This window comes from Bombus terrestris, chromosome 12 (assembly GCF_910591885.1).
Source record: "Bombus terrestris chromosome 12, iyBomTerr1.2, whole genome shotgun sequence".
NCBI lineage: Eukaryota > Metazoa > Arthropoda > Insecta > Hymenoptera > Apidae > Bombus > Bombus terrestris.
Window position 1 is genome coordinate 6,412,026 of NC_063280.1, and position 25,030 is coordinate 6,437,055.

Genomic DNA, 25,030 nt, shown 5'->3' on the forward strand with positions numbered 1-25,030 from the left:
TCTTCGTAAGACAGTTTCTAAATGCAATTGTATTATCCCGCGCGATTTCGACCTGATTTGGTGAAAAAGATATTTTTCTTGGTATTGTTAGAAGGATTTGTCGAAACTTGGAACACAGCGAGTCTTTTTCCAGTTGAATGGCTTCAATGTAAGCTTCCGCAGGCTTCGCGAGCTACGTTCGTCTATTGGACATATAATTTCGATGTCCTCCACGATGTCTCTCAACCCAATTTGGTAAAACGTTTCACGAATGTAGCCGATCGACGGTGAATCGAGTATTCGAGGGTGAGTGAACCACGACAATAGGGCCATGTTCAATGAACGTGGACGACCACGTCGGATCGTACAAGAACGTCGCTGAAATGGAATACATCGCACTTTCTCATCTTTTCATTTTTTTCTTTCTTCGCCGCTTGCGTACCATAGAACTTACGATTGAGCGCTGAAAATAAATCTCACAAACGTAATAGACAGCCTTCGAGGCCTATTCCGAACATTTCGAAACTGATATCAAGGCTGTACGTTCTGATGTCCTAATGCAACTTCGACTAGACAGTTTCATTTTACTTGTTTGATTAAGGATGGGATCTGTTCTACTTGTTCGATCAGGAATGGTCTACATTCTACTTGTCTAACTACGAATAATACCTGTCTGGGCGGCCACTGATAGTCCTTGTTCTACTTGTGTGGCCTAGAATGGTCTCTATTCTGCTTGTTTAGTTAGGGGTGGTTCCGTTTGTCCAATCGTGGATGATATATTCTACTTACCAAACCATGAATATTAATTTCAAGGTATTCCGTATGTATCATTAACGGCTGAAATACTTTCCATCTTACCGAAACCACAAAGTAACTAATCTATCAATTATCATCAAATGAAAAATCTTAATTACCAATTTATTTCCCAGAATTCTGGCAATTTTCCAAGCAAAATGTGGACTCTAGTATCTCAAATTAGTATTCTAAAACGTTTCAGATAATTTCTTGCTGCAAAATATCAAATCCGGATGAAAAATAAATCTTCCTTTGCAACAGACGAACGTGGTCGGCTAATTAAATTACAAAATTTAATTAATGGTTGCGTTTTAATTAATTAAACGACGAAATCGACGGGGGCGCCCGCTAAAAGACAGGAACCACGACTACGTACTTACGCAAGCAGAGGGAACTAGAATTATCGCGGCAAACGTCATCGTGGCATACCACTTAAATACGTAATGGTAGCGGGGCCAAGGTTCAGCAGCAGCCTTATTACTTCATATGGATTAATTTGTCGCATCTAAGAATACGAGTGCCTATGTACGAGCTTTTTCCCGCCTCTTTACTAGCTGCACGACCTTAATTAGTCTTAATAGTTCACGGTGAAACATCAGCCGTGGGTGGATGTATCGTAATCAATTTCATTTATGGCAAAATTTCATCCATGTCACCGAAGCGAGCATAACCAGAGAACATTGATATGCAATATTCACAATGAAATATCATGGCATGCTATTATAATACAGTAACATTTATCGTGATGAATTGTTATTATTCAACAACAAATCATTACCATAGTAAGAGCTATATTAAATCTGTAATTTATCTCCACTTCGATACATACACGCGACAGTCGTATCGATTATACGAAACTCAACAATAAATAACGAGCGTTAATGATCCAGTTTTGATTTTTCGACGCGCTTAACTTTCCATAGTTTGAGAATAGAAATTGTAAATCGAATATAAAAATTTCCCTCTTAAAAAGTTAGACACGGAATCGTGCTAGAAAAATGTGTAAATATATTTTACTAAAGTGTACTGAAGAAATAACCGGAACGCAGCGAATAAGAATTTATTAAAAATTTTTGAAACTTACGAATCTTAAAATTTGCTAAGGATTTTCGAGTCACAAACATTTTTAGATTTTCGGTAGAACGTGGGGTCAAAAATCTACAGAAAGGTTTCGTTATCAGGTTCGATCGTTTGCGAGATGTTTCGAAAGATAAGTGGAGGACGATGCGTTTAAGAACGTTGGCAGAAGGCTGCAAGGAAAAGGCTGCATCGTCTGGACGATGTGGGGGCAGTCGTTCCGTAGGTATCTCTCGCGTTCGCGCTCGGTAAAGAGATCTTTTTTGTGTTTGGTCGTCTCATTTCCGGCTGGTTGATCCTTCGCCCTGCATTTGAATGACATCTAAAGAATGGAATCCACGGGCATCGTCGGTTGCCACCATGGCAACGAATCGTATGGACTACGAGCAGAAAGATATCGATACGCTTGGACAGGTTCGCGAAGGAGAACTCCCTATCGAGAAAGATCGACGAGAAAATAAGAGATCCGGTGTTCTGGTAAACTTCAAGGTTACGTAGTGTCTCTTGCCGTCCTTCGTGTTACCGCAAGTTGCAAGTAAAGTAACGTTTCAAGTAGAATAATCGATAATTGGCATCGAGGAGGCATTCTATCTACTTTGATATTTTATATTTGTAGAAGCGTAATTAATTCTGAGAAAGAAAGAAAACGGAGGTAGAACTATCGATTACGATATTCAAGTCGAATCGTTAATCGACTCACTATTGGGCTGCAGACTTTTATGCAAATTCATAATTTTACGATGATAACTAGGAGATGGAATTTAAATAACAGTTTGTTTCATCCGCAAGTACTTTATTTTGTGTATTTCCTACGTATTTTCATATTGAGTACTACGTGTCTGCATATTTAAAATTCTCGTAAATGCATTTGCAATCCATTGACTATTAATCCACGAGTTACTACCTCGCGACCTCGCAACTTCTACGAAGTCGCAACAGCGCACGGTATTCCGTGACACAGCGAGCAAAGTTCGAACGCTGAAAGTCGGTCGAGTAATAGGAGCCGAGTTCGGACCTTATTGCACGAGGAGAGTAACACTTTACCTGTAGGACAGCCGATAATTCGAAACGCGGTTACAGGATCGAAACTTCGAAGGAGATTTCTCTGCATTGCAGAACAATTCCTCGTGACCGTTGAGAGGCCTTCACGTGGCGCAGCACCGCGCCTGCCACGTCTCTGCGTCGGCTGCTAAATCGTGATATACATGCAAATTTCGACGATGCATGGGGCTACGAAACGGAACTTTGACCGCAATTACGACGTCGGATATTGAATATCGTAATGCGCCACCTCCTCCACGCTCGTGTAGAAACTGGTTGGATCGGTTACGCCCACGAAGAAATTCTGGCGAACTTTATAGAACGTGCCGCATCCTGGGGCATCCAAACCGCTATGATTCACGGGACAGCGGGGACTAAAATCCGCCTTGGAAAAACTGCCACGAGTCTGGTCAAGATACGAGAAGCATTCTCTTGCACCCGTCGAGACCAGGTTGGAAATAGGTTTGGAAAATTTGTGACAGAGCCGCGAGACTCGTTCAGAGAATGGAAGATCGAACCACCTCGCGTAGAGACCAGGTTTCATTGTACACGCGGATGGATTCTTTCAATGGGTTCGTGATGGAATTGTTTTGTTGGTCTCGACGATGTGAATGTTTGTGTTTTTAAGAGAAACTTGATGGTTCTCGGTTTAAGATCAATTAATTTTTCTGAAAAGCACGGGAAGAAAATTGAACAAGAAGAGAGAAGAAACTCTCTACCAGCGTTTCTACAACGTTTGTTTACGGAACAACTTTCCGTTGCTTACATATCGCACCACCTTTTTTATTCTTGCTTTCTTACGTTGTTTTATTTGTCTGTCTTCCACTTCTTTCCTGTCTGTTTCTTAATAGTGAAGCACTAGAAAGTCCAGGGCCAGGAATTTTATCGAAAGGCCAGAAGCGTTTTTCAATGACTCGCTAAAGTTTTTCACCGAGTAAAACGTCAGTTTTCCAACAGGCCGAATGGAACAGCAATAGAACGGCAATTTCACCGGAACGAGTTGAAAGCGCGTGAAGGCGCCGTCCAAGCTTCAAGCTTCGGGAAAGCTCTCGTTCAAACTTCCAGCGAGTTTCAACGTCGCAGAAATTGAAGTTGGAGTGTGTCTCGTTCAACGTCACGACGATCATTTTCGGAAATCCTAATGGCAGGACCTATCGACTCCTGATACGTGGAAATAGCGTTGTGTCGTTTACCGTGAAGTAATAACCTATGTATATTATAGTATAATAATACCATTTTCGAGGGAACGCGTAGAAATTTTATTGATTTCTGAAAATTTCTCGACAACTATGGAGGACAAAAATGTTTTCTCACATCGAACTTTTTGGGAATCACGCGATACCAAATTCGAGACTCGTCATCGAAAACATAATTTGGTATTAGGTTGTCCGAAAAGTTTCTTTCGTTTTATCAGGAAATAATAGACGTACAACGATACATTTTGTTTTGTTGAGATAAACACCGTGATATTTCACAGACTTGGTTTCACTGTTGTATAAAAAAAAAAGTTTGCAAAAGAAAGACACTTTCCGGACAACCTAATATAAACCATAGTATATTTATGTGTTCTCCGATTGGCCCGGTCAGAAGCAATTGAACTCACTCTAATCGGACTGTACTTAGAAGCAATAGGATTCCTATGATCGATAGGAGTCGTGTGAAAATGCACTTAGAGCACCCAGAGGGCACGGCTACCTAATCGGATCATACAGAGGATGTGGGATTACAGTTAGATTAACAGATTATTATAGAACCTCAGTGGAATCAGCTATATGGAGTAGGTAGTCTGTAATGTAGTCAAATCTTCATTTATCCTGTATTTCCTACTGTTAGATTTCTGACCGTTCTGATCGTAGTAATTTTCTAATTGCCATACCTAAACATTAGGCCAAATTCAACGTTTCAAATTCTGACATTATTATTTTAACACGTCGGTATCCGGGCAAAATGTGAAATAATTGAAAGTAATTGCATTCTGAACACTTGTGATCTCTGTAGCGCCGACACAGTAGGCTTCATTTTTATTCCTAGATCCTTCCCCCCCCCCCCTGTTTTTCGCTGTCAGAGCGTCATTTATCGCGACCCGGCCCCAGAATTTCTATCCGTTTGTCTCTCATAGCTCGTTCCTTCCTTTTTTCTGTCCATCAAGTTCTTGAAACGCGCATGGACGGAAACAAAGCGATCCGGCTGCTGTTTCGTCGCACGCGAGACGCAATCGGTAGGATGAGTTTCGGGCTTCGCATTTATCAACTCTTGAAGCTGCTCCACCCACTTCTACCTCGAGACAAATGAAAGAGGGACGAGAATAGAGGAGGGACGAGAGAGAGAGAGAGAGAGAGAGCGGTTGCAGGTGTCGGCACTGCCAGGAATATAAATTCATTTTTCTGGGAATAACGCGACCCTATCCAGACCTCGACCAACCTGAGCGATGTTAAACGATGCATTCGCCGATTCGAAGTATGTATCGCCTCTCGTGTCGGAGCTCACCAACGCCAGACGGGAGAATCGCCTTTGAAATTGTCTGCCCGTGAACGACGCTTTCCTCCGGGTACCATATTTTTCTTTCCAGTTTCATTTCATCGACACTATGTTTCTACCGTGGATTTCATGTCCCTGTCGTAATTCGATTGGAAATGCCTGGATTAGATTTATCGGACGATCCTCGTCCGTCTCTCTTCTGACTTTGGTAAATGATCGATGATCGGACGAACTTGATGTTGCCGTGATTGCATTACGAATGATCAGTGTATCTGGATGATGTAAGAGGATTATAGAACTGGCATAGATAGAATTTCGCATTGACGTCTATCAGGCATAGGTAGAAAACGGATGTAGAAACTGGATGTTAAAATAAAATTACCGTATGTTCAACTATCGTCTAAAATTAATTCGGTTCGCGTTTCGCTTCGAAGAATTAGTCCCAAGATTAATTTTGTCACAGAAAATGTGCCGATATAGATCGAAATAGATAATTGGAGATGGAATTAATAGAGTCCTTTTGACGATGGTTGCCGGTTGAACGGTTTTCTCATCGATCAGTGGTGCGAAGCACGGATACGAATACATCGCCAATGATCTTTAAAGCGGACTGCCACTTAGATAATTGCCCCTCTGTGTGGTCGTGACGTTCCAGGCTCTGATCGATATCCTCGGTCGGCATCTAATAACCAATTATATCGGTTCAAAGGTAGAGGCAAGTTCTGGACGATAATGTCGGATAAAGCATTGTCGTTGGTCCATGGGTCATCGTCGTTCGTCTCCCGTTCTTGAATAAAACGTCCAAACGAAAAGTCGGTTAATTAAGAAGATTAAATAGAGGAATTAAGGAATTATTCCTCGGGGAATCTCTGCTTTTAGTCCGCGTCCCGTAGAACAGGCGTATTCGAGATAGATTGCTCCGAGCGCTCGTTCTTATTCTTGCTTGGCCTTCTTGAAACGTTTTAAATACTTAACTTTCAACATCTTTCAGATGTTAAGCAATGTTTCGTCAAAAGTTTCCTTCTTAACATTTTGATACACCGTCGAGATTCTCAGGTTCTGAAATTTTCAACCTCTCTTACTTGTCGATACCTTGAACAAAAATATCCAACTTGTCTGATCAATCCATCGTTCTTCTGAACGATTTTAACGCAAAGTTCGAAAATACAACTAGACTAGAATCCTCTACACTTGCTAAACTAATAACATCATCTCGCTATCCTTCTGCTTGAATGATACACGTGCCATTCCTCTTGATCCTGACCTACGATAAGCTTCCAAATTCCATTACCCGAGAGACCGTCTACGGATCATACGGTTGTACTACCCTATTCTCGCTCATAACCAGCGAATCACGCAAACTCTACTCGCTTCTCATGACAGACCATTCAGATCCGGCGCCATTTCGACTTTGACGGATCAACGTTTCCCGTCCTGTCTCTTCCTTCGATTCGGTCTTTGAAAACGGGTACAGCAACTTATAATGTCGCAACGTTCACGGATACAGGGCACGAATGCCTTTTCCGTTTGTGTTTGCAACGCGATCTCCGTACCGCGTTCTCCGTACTTTCCAACAGCTACGGATACGTTCAAAAATCTGAGGATATTAAATATTTGAGATTTAATACCTTCAACAGGAACGCATACGTAAGTGAGTCTGGCTGGTACTCGGCCGGCTGACAGATCGGGCAAACCCCTCTTCCACTGGAATACCTGTTATTCGTCTTTCGATTCCATCCACGAGAGTTCCCCTGGAAGGAGCGTCACTCCGTGTTTCCGGATTTCCCGTGGAATAACACCGTCGAGACTGGTGAAATTCTCCGAGAAGAATGGAAAACACGCTGCGGGTCGACGTGCATTTTTGATGGGTCCGGGTAAGAGAGTCGTAGAAGCTGTTTCTGAGATGAGTTTGTTGGTTTACTAGTGGTTGGAATGCGAGAGGAGGATAGATATGGGAATCTTGATGCATTCAAGTTGTAAATGCAACTTTACAAGGGAATTTTGTCAGAGCGATTCACTAAAATTCCAAGGAATTAGATCTTCATATTGCCATCTTATATTTTAACGTTTTTCCACGGAAGAGTTCATTCCGTTTCTTCTTTTGGATTTGTTTCTTATTCGATAAATGATAACTTGCGGACAAATATACCCAACGTTAAAGGAAAAGTCAAATCAGGCCATGAATTATTCCAATGAAAATGTATATTGAGAAGAGTATGCTTCTAAAACATTTGCAACTTCTTCATTTCTTTTAAAGTTCGCACGAAATGCGAACCTTACACTCGTTCTCGTGCGTTCAAACTGTTATCACGTAGAAGACAAAAATCTCGGCGACGTTACGAGAAACCTGTACAATTCGCTGGTACGTGGTCGATGAGTAGGTTACCCAAGAAACGGGAACACAATAAGCCAAGATAAATTTCGGAGGGATGGAAAACAGTGGGCGGAGGGCCGGTTTTATGGGTAGCTGTGGTATCACGATTTTCCGTCCAGCGGCGTCATCGCTGTGTATGCGCGCCAGGTGAATTATTCACCGGCGTGTCATCTGACAAAAGCACCCCAGGGCGTCGCGCAGAATGCGGTTTAAGGCCCGTGCCCACGAGCGTGTGCTTGGAATAATGCCACTCCCGGCTTGTATGAAGAACTTTAAGGATCGACCCCGTAGCCTGGAAGCGGTTCCTCCGTGCCCGGCCGGTCGTTCATTTTCGCCCCAAAGAAAACACCGAAATCCTTTCGTTTCCCTTGCATCATTCATTCTCATGGAATTGTACAAGTTGCTCTTTTCGGGATGAGATTTCAGGATGAAAAAGCGGTCGGCGAGAAGAAGGTGCCAAAATGACTAAAATAAATAAGTTGTATTGTTTATGTATAGTCTATCTATGTGAAATTTCATATTTTCTTATTAGAAATTAGACGATCAAGTCAGTCAGATCAAAGGACTCAGTCATTTCGTTGAAAGATAAAGATAATTCAATAGTAAATTGTTGTCAAACACAGTAGATATTTTTTAATGCTTCCAATATAAAATACGCTATCGAAAAACGAGAGTTCTATAAATAGGAATTTGATCTATGAAAGGAAGCTTAGTTTTTACTACGGTCTCGTGAAGTTTGTGAAATTTACAGCTTGTCGTATGTTTAGTCGACAGTATGATGGAAGGGCTCTGCGTTTCGTCGTAAAAACCGACAGGAGCCAACGTAAGTCGTAAATGTTGCATGACGCAGGACATCATCCGCATCTGCAACGAGACTCTGCGTACAAAAGAGGTCTAGATTTATCAGCACAGACTCGATCGACGAAAGTAATATTACTTTAGGAGGTCGTTAACCTTACTTGCGTAACAACGACAGGATTGTGAGTTTCCTAAAACGAGAATGTTGCGAAGCTCGTTGCACGGACGATGTGCATCTGTTATGTCGACGCGAGACTCTTTATTACGTGTCACTGATGACCTCCTTCGTATTATGGCACGCGGTGCATTGTTCTGCATTTGACGTTGTGCATGATTATAGAGTAGTGTATGGTCAGGGATGTTACTTGTTCTTTAGCATGGAAACATGGAGCCAATAGAGAGATAAATAATTCACGTTACTTTGAAGTGTTCAATAATTGACAGAGACGATAGAAAGGTACTTTATATCGAGGCTTTAAACCTTTTTAAATAGCGTTATAGTTACTTGAAAATTATTCTGACACATATCTCGACTAACGCAGTACTTACATATTCCACATACTATAGCCAGATCCATCATTAGCCCGATCACATACAACCATTCGTTTCATTTATCAGAATTATTCTCGTAGTAAATTCAATTTATTCCAACCCTGTATCCAACCCACGAAATTGAATCTTCGTAATATTCCTGATATTAAATATCCCCATCAGGAACCCTTCGTCTTAAACGCAGCCTTCATCCGCAAGAAGCTACGTGCTGCAAACTGATAATGCAAGAGCTAGGAGGAGGTCGCGTATCGTGATGTCAGGCTGAAAATTTACATGACGTATTCCACGGGCAATTTCATTGTGTCTCGTCAACGCGTATCATTCTCCCCGACAGCGGAGACACGGCAGAAGCTTGTTCCAGGGTGTTACAGGAGCAAGAGGTGTTCGGTTACCCAGGACAGATTTTATTGCTCCTTCGCGGCGTACGAACTCCTCGAGCGTCATATTTCATCCGTGTATCAGGCCGATTCTCGCAGCCTAGTCAGCCTCGGGCTTCGCTTGAAATTCCAATGGAATAAAACACACCCCTCGATTCCCCTTTGGCAGCAACCCCATGGAATCTCGATGTCACGTACCGTTCGATTTGCTCCCGATCTGTAGTCTCTAAGTGGCCACCAAGAGAGAATGATTCGTGCTTAAGTTCTTTCGTTTTCGATCCAGAGCTAAGTTTGTAGACCACTTTCGATCGTGACCTCTTTTTCAATCGTGAAAATCAACGTGAACAGGAACACGAGATTATTAATTATGCGAGAATACAAGGGAAAATTTGATCCTGATTTATCGTGATCGATTTACGAGACCGAAGCCAACGAAACGTTGACTTATGTTTCGATTATGGCGAATGGTTTCTTCTCGCTTTTCATCTCGGTTGAACGCCGCAGTTAATCAAACCGACGAACGTTTTTGTTTCAACGAATTATATGAAAACTCGAAACCATTTCATTTATTCTGCCATAGATCCTGCCGAAATATTTGAACGAAAGTTAATACATTTTTAAACAATGTGTGCCTATGGCAAACAGCTGGCGGAATAACAATTATTCTGACTGTCGATCAATCCTATTCGATTCATTCACCCTTCATATCCATAATACCCCGATGCTACGGAATTTCACGTAGCTTCATTGAATCACTGTCACAAATCCATCAACCCTTCGAATCCATCGAGTCAAACTTTTCGATAATTAAAAAACCCAGTGAAATTTTCGTTCCGAGTAACCCCCCGCATTTCACCCTATTTTATATTTCCACGTCGATCGAGCTGTATTTTAATTAGCCGTCCGTATCGTTCTCTCGAAGATTATCCAAAATTTCGTTTTCTTTTTTCTCACGCTATAACTTCCAGTTATCGTGGAAAAACAATGAAACGCGAGACGTGTGTGCAGGTTAGCGAAACGTGATGGCGACTGCGCACAGGCGAAAACGACGCAATTACGTAATACCGGAAAGATATGCTCGGCACGCGACCGATTCTAATCCCGTTAAGCGTTCTCCTTTCGGTCTCACATTCCTTACGTACTTCCGTTATCTCACCTTTCTCAGAGAATACCTCAGTTGGAAAGGGCGTGTCGCCAGAAGAGTCGTATAAGCGCGCGCGCGCGCGCGTTCGTGCACACGCGTGCACAGTTCGGCGCTGGCTGAAATAGGGAAACAATGAAAATTCCACCGATATCTGCATATCTCGGGATCCGTTCGTCCTCCCATTTTTATAAACGAACTCGGCTATTGCGCGGCCAGGAATTTCTCGATCTGTCCCGTCGACGATCCCGGAAATTCATTCGGTGTTAATACTCGGAAGAGGTGAGAAATCTTTGTCCGGTGAATCTGTCATTGTCTTTGACTGACGTTAGTTTTTAAGGACCGACAAATGAATGGGACGTGAATTTTTCAAAATGAAATCGGACAGATTGTATGATTATTTGAACGTACGAGCGAGAAATGTTTAATTAATATGTAGAACCAGGAAATCCTTAGAATATACGTGACCCATTGAATTTTTCAAGGTGTTTTTTGAATAGATGTAATCCTAGACATGTAAAGCTTTGCGTTAAAATTGGTTTGTACGGAAAATTGATAGCGAAATTTAGGAAAAGTTTGAAGATATAATATATTTATTCAATATTTTATCGTCGATGTAAAAGGTACTAAGTTACTTACTGGTTACTTGATCATAGGAGACAAAAAGGAGTGCGAGCTGTACAGGAAACAAACCCGAAAGTAACCGGCGGGAGTTCATTAGCGTAGCATTACTAATCACAAAAGGAACGGTCGTTTAATTAGAGAAGTTCCCGGAGAAGTTCCTTTCACGTACGGACACGTATCTCCGAGTTGGCCGGTTAGATGGTGGTTGACCATTGCACTTAGCCGCCGTGACCGCAAAGCACATTCTATTTCATCCTCTCTTCGTTACCCTCGTCTTTCCGCTATCTTTTACGGAACAACGGTACGAAGCCCAGGATTTCTGCGAGAATCTGGAAGAACCTCGGTTTGGATTGGCTGCGAGATAATAGGTTATTAACTATTCCTTTGGTAGCGCTCACATGAACGTAATTTAAAGTTGAATTTAATCGAGACAGAAATATAATAACCGCGTTTTATCAACGCGAGCAGAAAATAGCACCTAAGTTTAAAAGATAATGGAGATTTTCCAATATTGATGCGTTTATCGATTTAAAACATGAACCTATAGACTTTGTAAAAGGTGCTTCTGGATATAAAATAACTTCTTTCCTAATTCAATCTAATTACTAAAATACAGTTGTGAGAATAGCACCAGACTGGAATTAACCATTCAATTAAACGTGTATTTAACTAAAACGGTCGAAAATCCCCTGCATATTGAGCGAACATCGCGGAGACATCGACTTCCACGTTAAATAGCGTGTTTCGGTTGATCGGAGACAAATAATTGGCAGAGGGTCGTAGATAGGCTGAGAGAATCCCTTTGGCTCGGATATTATCGTGGCTGTTCCTCCTTCGAAACCGCGACGACAAAGAGAAAAAAGCCACGTAGTTGAAATCGCGTGGCTCGACTCCCGGGGAAAGAAGTCGCTGAACCAACAAATTATCTCCTCTCGTCGGCGCAGTGCGAACGGTTTCTTGCGGTTCAATGATTCCTTGCCGCGTCGCCGAGCTTTCGTCCCTTACTTATCGCTGCGATTTCCATCGTATTCCATCGACGACTTTTATATTTGCTATCGGTTTGTGTTCGAGCGTGCGACGTATACCGTCGAATTAACTCGGCAAGTGGTAACACGATATTAGCAAGTATCATGGGCCACGACGTTATTATCGAGAGTGGGGACAACGTTCGTTGCCTGTATAACGAAATTCTATCCGAAAGCGAAACTTATTCGAGGGAACACAATATTTGTGAGTTTTGTATCGGGTTTTGCTGTGAGTTTTGTATTGGATTTTGTATTCGCATTATTATAGAGCTGGTAGAGCTGCAAATTCGAGAGTCATCGTTATTGGAAGTGTTGGAGAAAGGACCGTTAGTTGGAAAAATTGAACTATTTTAATTCTTTCTTTTTTTATGTTTAACGCCAACGAGTATAACTTTTCCCATTCAAACGACCTGGAAAGTAGTTCGACGAACTTTTGGCAACACGATCGTTAATTGTACAACTTTTCCGTTACGAACGTTGTAGGGCGAGTGTGCGATACAAAATTAATAAACGTTTGTTAGCAGGGAATCGGTATCAAAATTGATTGTTCATAACGAGTTCCGACGCGAACGATACGTCAGGAAATAAATATCTGTGTTTTTGTTAACTCCGTGTAAGATATACTATACGTGCATGTACAGGAAAACATGATTTTTATTTCACGATGGGATTTGATTTTCGGGAATGTTTACGTTCCTGTTGTTGTATTTCCTTTTCGTATACTTTGTTTTAATAAATATCGTTTTCCCTTGTTTCAGGTAAATATACATTCGATATTGATATCGATCGTAAAGCCGATTTCTGGGTGAATGAGCTGATGAACTTTAAAAGTACGTATATACCTCGTTTGATACAATGAAGCTTCTTTCAATTTTCTTTATTCCTTCTCCCTCATACATTCTTTTTTTTTTTGTTTTTCTGCTTTTTATATTTTTCCCCTCAATACGGAAACGTGGAACCAATCGACAAAGTTCCGTCGGTAGCACTTCGATCGTGTTACAAGCGACCAACTTTTTACAGGATTAGCCTCACTATCAGGTCTCAAGCTACGTACTCTAGTTCGTGACTCGCTGAATGAAACTTATTCGTCTGAATTTTCAGTTGCAGCTTTTCTTTCGCAACGGAGAAGTTGCAATGAACTCGTTATCGACATTAACGAGAATCTGGTTTATCGAAATTTCTTTCGATTTATTTGGAAGACAGTCCATTTGTAAAATCACGCACAGATCTATCTGATCCGCTCTCTTTGCACGAATCTGTTTAAAGAACACACAAAATCATCGTTTAGTCGATAAACTCGCCGATAATCAGTTTTATCGAAGCACCGAGCGTATGGTTGCGGGGTCGCATTTAAAATTAAATACCTTTCGCCAAACTATCACGTACCCACAGGTTAATACACAATTCATCGCGTTAAACAGCCTACAAACGCGATTACCTAACAACATCAAACAGTCTATTATTGTATCACCATCGATCCATTACCTCTCATCGTTTTGTCTAATAATTATCAGAAATTGAAATCTATCAGTAGAGATTATCCGATTTGTATCCTAATTAGCGACTAATGTCCGCTTTGGTCCGTGTGTTAACAAGATATCTCGCGGTTGAAACGTTCAATCCGCGAATGTACCATTCTCTCTTTCGTCTAGTTCTCCGCGAATCGTTTCTCTATTCACCGATATCTATCGATAACCGCGCGTTCGTCCGCGTTCTGTTATAACGCTGGCCGTCATGTACGCTCGCCTGTACGCGACTACACGCGATTTTGACACAGCCAGGCAAGTGTTCTGCAATCTATCGATCGTCGGTCTAGTCAGTCAGTCAATATTAGGCGTACAAGCGGACAGAACTCTGGCACGAAGGTTTAACTCCACGTTAACGCTTTCACTACCGTGGAAGAGTTTCTGCGGCGGAGTTGAGCGAGCGAAGTTCGACCACGACGTGGTTAAGGGAATTATCATGTCTGAAGTTTGCCGGAGGAGTTGTTATTTTTATGAGATACGAGTAAAAGTTAAAGTTGCTCGATACCGGTCCACGTAGCTTCCCTTTTCACTGCCGAAACTGAAATTACCGTGTCATTATAGAAGAAGTTACCGTAGACGCTGTTGCCTGGCTGAACACTTAGATATATCGCTGTCATAGATTATCAGATTATAGGATAGCGTAACACGCTGTAATTCGACCATGTCGATAATTTCTCTGGTAGACAGAAAGGGAACAAGTAGATTAAAAGGTAGAGGAACGATGTATCGCCGTAAGGAAGCATTAGCTACTAGGGATCGATATCTTATAATATGCAGAAATGTAGAACATTCTATATTCGCTGTCTTGCTATATGTGTAATCGACTGAAAGTTTCAGTTCTAATGTTACTATGTATAACTGGGACGTTTTAATGATTAAAGGGTTTTGATCTACCCGTTACACGAATGAATACTGACTCGCGAAGCTCTTCTTTGATCGAAGGGCGTAACGTTGAAGATCAAACGATACAATGTACCGTAAAGCAAGGCCCGTTATGAGATGGTACGAAAGAAAGTATTTGCAAATGCTCAAGGGACAGAGACATAGATAAAAAGTGGCACAAGAGCTATCGAAACACGGGAACGAAACACGCACGAAAGCGGGTTATAAAGTCGTCGCAGGGTTGAACGAGTTTCAAATGTCCATCGATTTATCGGCGTCAGTCTACATAAAAAAAGGCTTGCATGCATTGTTAACGATATCGGTAAAACGCGTGGCGAAACGTGAACGTTCCATCCTGTGCCTCTGTTAGATCTTCTCTTTTGAAACGCGGTATACGTCACCCGAGGGATCTTGCACATGTGAATTCAGAAAACGTTCATTCGGGGTCGTTTTGCACGGCGTAACGACCTCCGAGAGAACTTCCACCCCCGTACTCTCAGATGACAATGGGAAGAAATTGAATGTACAACGTGGAAGAACTATTTTCCCCCTTTCCGTCTGAAGACGCGTGGCGGATCCGGTGACATCAGGAAATGAACTTGTTTGTTACGGCATGGGAGTTGGATCGAGAGCATCAAGTATTATCGCATTGTTGCCCTGTAACGATATTTTTATGCCAATTTATGCGCGTATACTGTATCTTTATGTTTCTCTTTTCTGCGTTATAACTCTTAACTGACGTAACGCGGATTAGATCGAATTTAATAAGATAAGTACGGCGAAACAAAATTTTCCGACAATAATCAACGTTACTTTCTCGTCAACTCAAGCATCAGCCCTAGCATCACGTGTGTTTCCATCCGTCAATACCATTAAGGACTGAAGTTTCGTTGAAAAGAAATTTCAAGAATTTGCTCACGTCACCATTTCCACCATCTAGATTTTACAATTTTATGAAATTAAAAAGGAAGATCGTATTCGCAGCAAACCATTTGCGTTAAAAATTCCACGAATGCAGTATCAGAACCTTGCTGTGGTAGAAACCCTTTTTCTCGGTACAAGCGAGTTCTTTCGAAGCGGTCGATTAATAGAGACTTTTATCCGTCCTGTATTTCACGTATTTCCCCAGGATCTTAATTGCGTATCTCGTTACTCCGCGAAGTCGACGAGCGCGGCGCGCTCGAACGATAAGAGGATTACCAGTGCGCAGAATACGGCCGTAAGAATTATCGGCCCTTGCCGAAAACGATAGTCGCGAGCGTGGTATCACCGCGCGACCCTTGCGAGCTCGTGAGTCGCGATCAATCTTCATCGTTTGACGATCGGGACACGACGAGGCGGGTCGATTCGATCAGCGAAACGATCAGTCATTGATTCTTGTCCTTTGGGGATACGTTATTGACGCAACGAGACGGAGCTACGTGGCGGGGATTACGTCGACCTATGTTACAGCGGCTGAAACACAGACGGCGCCTGTAGGGTAAAGAAAAAAAAAATGAGTGCCACCCTGTCGAGACGTCCAAACAATTTCCACGCGCCTACGCGCAGTTCGTGATGGCAAGGGACGTTGGGCGTGCGATGAATCGTGGCTGATTTGGGTCGAGGGTGATTTAGCTGGAGATTGCGTCATATGTTCTGTGATATCGTTATCTTTTGGTGGTGTCTTTATATATTAAGGTAAGAAATTGGGGTTTGAGGATTTCATAATTCGAGTTCAAACATTACAGGTGTAACCTAACAGGTTAAACATAGGGTAAGGCAGGGTTATTTAAGTCAGCTAAGGGTCAACAGATTAAAATTCAGTGTTAAACTTTGCACGAAACATCATTAGTCTTCAACAGGAAACCAAACTGAGCAAATCAACTTTTTGAAATCTCTTAATTACATTTCTAACTACACGTAACAAAGCAATGGAAATAATTCAGTATAATATAATGACTCGACACGTTTCGGTTCTCTTCAACCCTGTTACTCCGAGTTTTTTGTTGTTTATTGAATTTCAGGATAATTTCAGTATGCACAAGTGCGTCAGAAAGTTGTGGTTATCATGGCAATTAGAGATAGCAGGATCAACTATTAGCAGCAAGCTGTACAATGTAAATCTCGGGACACGTCCCGACCGCATTGATTCATTTTTTATCGGGTAATTGGGGCTGATTCGGAACCAACGAACCGATGAACCAGGCCACGAGACAAATCAGCCAAATCGCAATTACCAATACCCTGCATTATTGCGACTGTGTATTATAATCTATGGAATTCGCCAATCAGATCGACGTGACTCGATTATTGCTTTTACAATATCATCCGGTTTAGCCTCGGCTTTTTTTCACCGAGCTCAACAATTTCAGCTTGATCGTTACTGGAAATAGAATTGGGCAAATTGTATTTCTACATTTCCAAACGTTCAAATCGCCTTTTAACGGATTATATTATTACATAATATAAATATATACGAATATACGATAAATTTATTTCATTGAGAAGCTTCTCTTCTATGGAGGTATCCGTAAGTAATCGATTATTTTGCATGTATAAACAAATATGTGTAAGAAAATGATATTTTTATTTTTTAATTAATTGTATAATCTCCGTCATTATCAATAACAGTTTGCCATCTCTTCTGTAAATGTTCAATATCCCTCTTGTAGAAATCTCATGTCCGTGACGCAAAATAAGATTCAAAGTGAGTTCTTATATCGGCAACAGAAGCATATTTCAGTTACATTTATATTTCTTGAGGAGTACAGTACAGTTCTATCTCTTAAGAAGTGCTCCAAAGATCTAAAAAAATGATAGTCAGACGGTGCAACGTTTAGACAGTATGCTGGGTACGATAGAACTGCCTACTTTTTAATTGTTTCCTGGATGAGCTTTGTTGCATGTGGCCGGGTGTTGCCCTGTAGGAGTATTACGCATTTTCTATCTTTTCTAAAACTGACCTCTTTTCTAGCTATTTGGAATGCAGCCGTTGTAATTGTTGGCAATGCAAATTAGCAGTAACCGTTTCTGCAGGTTTCAATGACTCGAAGTGAATTATACCATTACGTTTCCATCCAACACACAATAAAAGCTTTCCTTGGTTTAGGGGTTGGCTTTGGTGTCTTATTTGAAGATAGCCATTGTTTGGAACGCCTCGTGTTATCACAGAGGATTCATTCTTCGTCTTCGATGACGGCCCTGGATAGAAATGGATCTGCACGTAATCTGAGCAATGAAGTGCAAACTGTTCATCGAAGATCTTTGTTGGCATCGGATAATTGGCGTAGAACCCATATTCCTTGTCTATGTATCTTGCCAATTTCGCGTAGCTGCCTTTGTACAGTTGGCCATGTGAACCTAAGGCTTCTTGATAATTCCTGTATACTTAACCTCGGATCAGACTCCAGATTTTAAAGCATCAACGTCAAATTCCACTTCGAGACCTGTCAGACAAGTCATAATCGCTGGCACAGTAAATCTCCTGAACCAACGCTCACATTTGAAGACTTTCCATACATTTCTATAAGTTGCACTAAATCCCATGAACATCCGCGAACATCCCGTGAACATGAAACAGTACACAATTACTCTCAGAAAATACAAAATCCACGTCTTATTGCAGGAGAATAAAAAAATCTGTAACTTTTCGGAATAATTAAGTAACGACCTTGGAAGAAAACTGCAAAGAAAAATGGGCTTCTGCTCGTACTCGAACTAATGACAAATAACCTCTTTGAATATAATTGATTGCTTACGGATAACTAGAAGACAGGAAACGTCTGTCTCTTCGACTAACGATCGAGTCAGCGTTAATTATCCCTCGAACGATGCATTTCCTTCATGAAACCCGTCCTCGACTAATTGACATAAAATCATTTATTCAAAGAAACGCTAGAAACACCTCCGTAATACAATTCTTACGCTTAATTCAATTACAGTCACGCGAAAATATTTATGCGCGTTCTGTGTAAAGTTGTGAGACTCGATCGTTCTGTTTCGTAACTTGTTCTAGTTTCGTTCGCGATCGAGGATATTAAACTCTCACGCAACTCTATCGCAAGCGCGGCTAAATTAAAACGCGGCTTAATCTCTTCGGTTGAGTCTAGGTCTTTCAGGGAACTCGAAAAATATTCGTGTACATGGAAAATAGAAAATTGAAAATTACCTTCAACTATCGGGAAACTTGAACAAAAATCTGGTTCGGATTGGTTCATCCTTGTTGGCGTTCCCAGCTTTCAAGAGGTTGCATCCGCGATTTCGCATGCGGGTCACGAGCGTGAAACGGACAGGAAAAGTGTAAAGGGTCGAGTATAAATTCAAATTAGCTGAAGATTGTGCGCGAACGTGAGATCGGGTAACCTCATTTAGCTGCATTTACTTCGTTAATCCTGAGAGATCGTAAGACTTAAATGTAATTAGAAACCTATAAATGGGCGGCGGTTTCCTGCCGCACCAACGTCCCACCGCTACGACAAATTGGTTTAATTTCGTGCTACGCTGGCTACGCCATTTTCGAAGAATAAGGGCTCGTTTGCGGCGCCCGCTAGACAGATTGCACTGTATCATATATGAGTCCCGATATTATTCAACCAGACTGACTTCTCGTTGCCACTGTGAAAATATTTCAACCGGTTGGAATGACATTTTTAATCAACAAATCAAATCGATAAAGACATAAGAGAGGAACAGAAACACCCAAGCTATGTAAATCGGAATTCATTTCTCGAATTCATTCTTTCATTTCTATTCGCAGTTCTGTTATTTGCTATATCTTAGTACGATAAAGAAATCACCCAGAAAACATTTACTCCTAGAGTGAATTTTTAAAAATCGAAAAACTTCGAAGATCGCATTAAATATATCGCTAAGTATTTAGAGCTTTAAAATATTCCACAGTCTTAATAAATGTACGTGTTTTGCGTGCTACAAAGTGCTCACCGTATAATCGAATAACGTACCGTGAAATTATGGGTGGGAACAAACGCGTGGAATTATCATTAGCGTTGAAAACCGATTAATGAAAGACTATAACCCTCTACAAACTTGCCGGAGCGGATTAGATAGAGCGCATTTAAATCCGAAATCAAAGGAACTCTTGTGGCACTGGTGCACGGAGGTGCAAAATGGAACACGCATAGCCGGTTTCCATATATTTGCCGATCGAATGTATAATCAGAAGGCATAATGTGCTTACAATCTTGTAAAGGGCGCAGCCGTTGGGCAGAAGGAAGACGGTAAGAGGATTTCGCGTGCATTGCGCGAAACTCAACCATGTGTGGGAGCAAGATTTATCGTGAATAGAACGTGCAATCTTGTGCTACTAGGAGACGTATTCTGGAAACTCCGCAGACTTCTGTTTAAATCTCTACCCGTATCTATCTTACTGCGACGCGTGCCAGTTAATTCGTCAGTCATTCGCCATTCGATAAAGAATTTTTCAATCCTTGTCTTCTCCTCGAAATTACCTACTCTGTTAGTCCCATCTATTTTGAATTCTCGCATTAAGCCAGTATTAAGTAGAATTCGTAATAGGATAAGTGAAGACAAGCAATTCGTTAAATTCGGTTATGAACGATACTTAGGCGATCTATCGATTCGTTATTAGTAACGTGATAAGCAACGAAGTAAATCGTGTTTGCACCTACATTGTCATAGTTTTTACGAAGATTGACTTCTATTTATCAAAAGGAATTGTTCAATGTATCAGGTTGGCTAAGTTTCCTTCGTTTTATGAGGAAGTAATAGACATTTTTCGTTTGGTATTATTTTTACGTATGATCGATTTTGTTCTGTTGAGATAAACACCGCGACATTTCACAGACTTGGTTTCACGTTTGTATGAAGATGCACTGCTGTAAAACACACGTTTGCGAAAGAAAGATACTGTTCGGACAACCTAATAAATTCCTTCAGTTGTAATTATCACGATTCGATGGCTTGTGTATATTATTTTATATCTCTAAGTTATTTTATCAGTTCTTGTGTGATACCTCCTGACTGAAATTCGGTATTGAGATGGGGATGAAATCACGGAACACGTGTAGAAATTGCGGAAAGTCGCGTTAATCGACAATGGGTAGTAGACGAAGCTGAAGATCGCGACTAGTAATAAAGGGAATGGTGGTTGCGATATCGAAAATCCGGTGTTAGCGACTTCCATTTCGTTCCTGTTGCTCCAATGTTTCCCGATATCCAGCGGCGGTTCTCGCCAGCTACGAACTAAAAAGCATTGCATTGTTCGTGGCAGAGCGCGCGCTCCAGAGGGCGGCAACAGCCTTCGAGTGGCTGGACGTCGATCGACACCCCCGCCCTTGCTTCCACCCTATCGCGGTATACTTTTTATTAGCTTCTCGAGGTGGCAATTAAGTGACCGTGGTTCTGGCACACGTTTCTCTTTCGATACGCCTCTCACTTTCTCCACGGTCGTCGCTTTTTGTTCACCGGCTTCCCTTATCGACGAGACGCCACACTTTTTCTCGTTCAATTAGTCGACTTGTTGTTTTTCGACGGTAAATCGATCATTATCGATTCATCGGTGCCGCACCATCGGGATGGCCACGACTACGGTCAGAGGAAAAACGAGCAAGTAACAGGCTGGAAAGGGCGGACCGTGTGAAAATGGAAAAATAGAAAGGCGTTGTTGGATGGTCGTGATTGGAAATGGAATTTCGGGATGTGCTCGCTGGATGGTTATAATAGGATCGTCGTCGATACGCGTAATCTTGTTATACCAAGTGTTTTGAGGAAATGAGTTTTTCCTGACGGCAAAGTATTTTAAAGTATCGTAAATAATTGGAAAATAAATAGCTCGAGGTACGGAAATTTACGAATAGATCTATATTTAATTGCAGATTATCTGAACTACGAGCATTTATGTATATTTATGTCAACGTTCAATTGAATTCGTAATTCTACGTAAAACGAAAGGTTCAATCGTCATAAACTATTGATTCGATTGTTCGTTCCTTTTTAATTACGTGATTCTTTATAAATTCAATGTGTAAACGATTAACGATTTTAATTTCCACTTCATTAATGTAAATAATTCTTCATTATCTTACTCGACGATGCCATCCTGTTGATTCGGTACCACTCGATGAAACGGCTGATCTTTGTATAATTATTAAATCTTTAATGAATCTCTACTTTAATGAAGTCTTCTGCTCCGCCGTAGAAAATGAAATTGCGAGAAAAGAATCCACGAGAAATCTTGAGATTCCCTTTTTGTCGCCTCGGACTATTCTCGCTCGCCGCGACAAATTAATAATCCTCATTATTATAGAAGGGTGAAAGTAAATGGCATCATTAACGAATACACTCGGTGAAACAGAATCTTCATTAAATCGCTTGACATCCGCGTATTAATCTTTCAATCTGTCTTTGCCTTTTATTCGTATTATTAAGCAACTTGCTGCAACGACATATACGCAATACATATACGCAAAAATGGTCCACTCGTCCCGTTTATTTCTCCGTCTACATTTCCATTTACTCGGTGTATAAGTTTTTCAAATTTAGTAGCATATAAAAGTTTGCCGCGCATTAAAATGTTTTAAATCGTGAAAATATATCGCAAACATTTATACGATGCTCCGATAACTTCGCCATTGTTTTTACACTGTTAAATTGCCCGAAAAATCCATAACTCTCTGTTTGTGCCTCTCTGTTTTTCAATATTTCGTTTTATTACTATTTATTGGAATTTTATTCGACATCATTCGTCCGACGATAGATCTCATCGATCTAGAAAATAAAACGAGCATACGTGACGTTCAAACGCGTGGAATAAATTCTTTCATAAAATGAAAGCTAAGCTCGTCGCGAAAAGTTTCACCAAGATTCTAAAATAGAGAAATACATCGCGATAGCAAAACTCTCGATCGATCGCGACAATATTTCGCGATCGCTAAAGAAACCAGGCTCGTTGCGCGTTACGAGTATTCCTCGGATAGTGTCGTTATCACAGTTGTAAAAAATTACGATAAGGTCGTACTATCGATCGACCACGGCAATCTTTCTGCGCCGTGAAATCGTTGGTGTCTTCCGTCCGCATTAAATCGTTTTACGCAAATTGCCCTCGTAAATTCGTTGAACTTGCGAGCGACTTTCAGTCGCGTAACACCGTGTAAACGGACGCGTGCGGTTTCATAGAAAATCCCCTCGTTTCTCGTCGTTTACAATAACTCTTTTTGAGCGGCGTACGTTTTTCACCTTTTCCGGAATAAATTGCAACGTTCCTCGGTCACTCGCCAAAAAGATATGACGTATACGACGAAAAAGTGAAATTGCAATGCAAATGAATCTTTTATCGATAGTTTTCCTCCAAGATTAACAGTATGATATTAGAATGCACGAGTTACGTGAGAATCATTTAATGATTTATTGGATACTGGTCGTTGTCGCCAGTTTAACAAATATTAGAAGCAGTAGGAATCACGTAGATCTCTTGATATAATCGAGCAGCGTCACGAGTTTCGATAAAACGCGATGAATCGATCGTTTCTTGATTCATCGCACGATCCGAGGGTTGCAGGAAATACTATTGAGGAAATAGTACGTGCTATTGGTTGTAAGATTGCGCGGGGAATTTGCATCGAATTGCAATACAATCAGCAGAACTGACGTCCCAAGGACCTTATGCGGTCGTTTTGGTAGTTGAACGGCGACGCGCGTGCAATATTCATAGCAATCGAATTTGGTAATGCGATGAGCGTTCGCTGATAGAAGTTCTTCGGCACACTTTATTTGCATCGTATCTTCTGTTATCGACAGAACGCTAAACGTACCGTATCGCTAATTTAGAGAAAGAGAGCTCTTCGTAACTGGAATCGTCCAACCAACAACCATCGAACAAAAATGACTTTTTCATTGCTAGATGTACACTATTGTTGGGATTATAGGAAATTTTACGATACACCTGCAAATACGATTTCTTACGTTTTCACGTAATCTACGTCTATATGTTATAAAGAAATTTATTGGATCAGGTGCAACTACTATATACGTATGTACCTATATATATACATCGATCGATATTACCACCTTAATTTATGGTCTGCTAAATACGCGTTATATAGTCGATCAATTAGGACGATAGCCTTACCAATCGATATCCGTTATCACAGAACAGATCAAACCAATTGGACGATATGTTTATCACGGCAGCTTAACCGTGAAATTCAAGAATATCGGCGCGACAGTAAGAAAAGATTGACCTTCTACCGGATCGTCGTCGACCACTGGTGGAAAATATCGAAAAATTCTCTCTGAATGCGGTCGATTTTCTGTGTGGGGCCATTCGATGAGGCGGATGTAGGTCAGGACGTTTCTGTGCGGCTCACAATGGGAACAACAACGGCATTGTCTACGCAAGCGGTGATAAACGGCGCCGTGATAAAACCGGCCAAGCACGAAGCTGATGGGTTTCGCTGGCTTGAGGGATGACTGTCCCGTTGTTTCGGCAAAACCACCCTCGCCCCCTCCCCTTTGACCCCGTTGGCTACCCCTTCAAACTCGTCGTGCCATCCGGCTGCATTTTTCCACTTTATCAAGCCACCGCACCCAACGCCACCCTTCGTCCAGTAAATATCTTTTATTCTCTATTTTGACACACCGGCTCCATTCACTTTTGCCGTTGGCTGGACGCGCGAAATGTTCGCGAATAAACGGCAACGTTACACCGGCCGATCGTTCGAGATGGAATTATTTTTTTCTCTCTCGTCGGAGGGCCAGTCATCGTCGCGGGGATATTTATTGTTGGTCAGCCTGTACCGATGCCGGTCCAACGATGCTTTTAACTGCAGCCGAGTGAAATTTAATTGGGAGCTTGCCCAGCAAAAATTTCGCCGGATTAAATCGAGGAGCGCCTCGTAAAATCGGAGATATTTTTATTCGAAGGTCGAGATGCCAATTTTAAAAAGCTACAATTCTACTGTTCTTTTTTTTTTATGTGAAAATTCATTCGCTCATTTCGATTGTTCTCTGATTTGGATTTGGCCAGTTTCGTTTGGGGACGATGTTGTTCGCTATGATTTTATCCAAATCGGAAATCAAAGCTCGAAAGAATTCGTCCGATGCGATAATCTGCTCACGTTTGACGATAAGCAGATGGTTCATTTTATATGTACTATTCTTACATGTACTAGCAGGTCTTTTATATTCGCATCGTTGTACCTCTATGCGTTGTTTCATTTTTCTTTTGTTAGCTTAATAAAACGACTCGTTTACCAAGACGTCACGAGGTCGTTTCGTTCGTATTCTTTTGAAACCAACCACCATCCTTGGAACGCGCGCTTCCTTTCCCAGTGGTTTGAATTACATCGCTGCGGATACTGTGGTGACGTCCGCGATATTGAGAAATTTTCGTTCTTGTTCTCCAA

At 41.4% G+C, this 25,030-nt stretch overlaps 1 protein-coding gene across 6 annotated transcripts in view; it reads left to right on the top strand.

Annotated features, from left to right (window-relative positions):
* LOC100642771 (fasciclin-3) overlaps nucleotides 1-25,030 on the top strand; it is a 344,445-nt gene that overhangs the window by 128,989 nt on the left and 190,426 nt on the right. The gene's annotated exons all lie outside the window — the stretch shown is intronic.